The following is a 1374-nucleotide window of genomic DNA, read 5'->3' on the forward strand; positions in this document are numbered from 1 at the left end:
TATATATATATATATATATATATATATCTTTTATAAATAAATCCAAGAGAGTTAGGGCCTGTGAATCCAAGTCATTAAGGGATAATATCTCTCCAATATACTGCCGGAAGAATACCCGATTATTATTATTACACTAGTGTTTATGTGTGTGTCTAAAAATCAGCTGTGTATTGCAGGGTTGCTTTATTGTTACCATTAACTTAGAAATGAAGAAAGATATAGTGCTAAATACAAAAAAAATAAAATAAAAAATAAAAAAAACAGTCATATTTAATTCGGTTTTTGAGTCTATCTTCAACTATGATCATAAATGATGAGTAATTTCAGAAAAGTATGGCTGCGAATACAAGCAGTGAACATGGTGTTCTCCCGAAAGGTTTTCGGTGCAACATTACTCGACAGGACTGCATAGAGCAAAGAGCTGTTTCATCTCCTCATTGAAAGGTCACAACTCAGATACTAGGACATGTCATTAGAATGTAGTAAGAAAGGATCGCAAGATGAATTCTTCATGCCGAATCCATCGGCAGGAGATGTGGGAAGTAGACGCAGAACAAAATAGTTGGATAATATTCATAATATCATTTGGACACGCTTGAGAATCCAGCCGAGAAGTCTAATGACGTTTGCTTCGTAGTGGAACCTATGGAGAAGGCACCCGAGGATTCTATCCCCTGGATAGCGAGCGGAGAAGCTGGGTGGATGAATTAATTTAGTAACCCCTCAGATAGTTGTATTATACATTGATACTATTTTACATGGCATGAAATATCTAAAACAATTTTGCTATGGATATCGTGGAATACGACTTCATGGGATTGCATATTATGCGAATTATAAATGGGTGTAAATTTGGAACACGAAAGGGTGATAATAAGGACTAATATACGAAAAAAATGCGGTTTCATCAATGATTCTTGAGCTAAAAGGGTATAATTTTACCTCATCACATGCTATGATTACGCGTCTACATGTGTTTTAATGAATGATAAAAATTATATATATATATATATATATATATATACATACACACACACAAATAAAGGTTACAAACCTCATTAAGGGATAGCAAAATCCTATGAAAGTACTGGTTAGTTACCTATACAAAGAACATTGAACATTACGATTAATATTCAACTGTGAGGTAGGTATATAAACCGTGGTTTACATATATTTATTACAATAAGAAAATAGAGATATAATTAATAAATTATTACTTATTAATAAAAAAATTCACAAACATCTCTTACATCTGTTTCAATTCTAAACTTTCAGAAAACTAATTAACACAAATAAAAATTATTTGAAAGACGAATCTCGTCAGAGGTATTTTAACATGCATACATACATACATACATACATACATACATACAT

The 1374-nt window shown here is 31.8% G+C and overlaps 1 long non-coding RNA gene across 2 annotated transcripts in view; it reads right to left on the minus strand.

The window, feature by feature from the left end:
* Window positions 1–1374, minus strand: part of LOC128249660 (uncharacterized) — a 445267-nt gene that overhangs the window by 385719 nt on the left and 58174 nt on the right. The gene's annotated exons all lie outside the window — the stretch shown is intronic.

The sequence above is a fragment of the Octopus bimaculoides genome, chromosome 17 (genome assembly GCF_001194135.2).
Source record: "Octopus bimaculoides isolate UCB-OBI-ISO-001 chromosome 17, ASM119413v2, whole genome shotgun sequence".
Taxonomy (NCBI): Eukaryota; Metazoa; Mollusca; class Cephalopoda; order Octopoda; family Octopodidae; genus Octopus; species Octopus bimaculoides.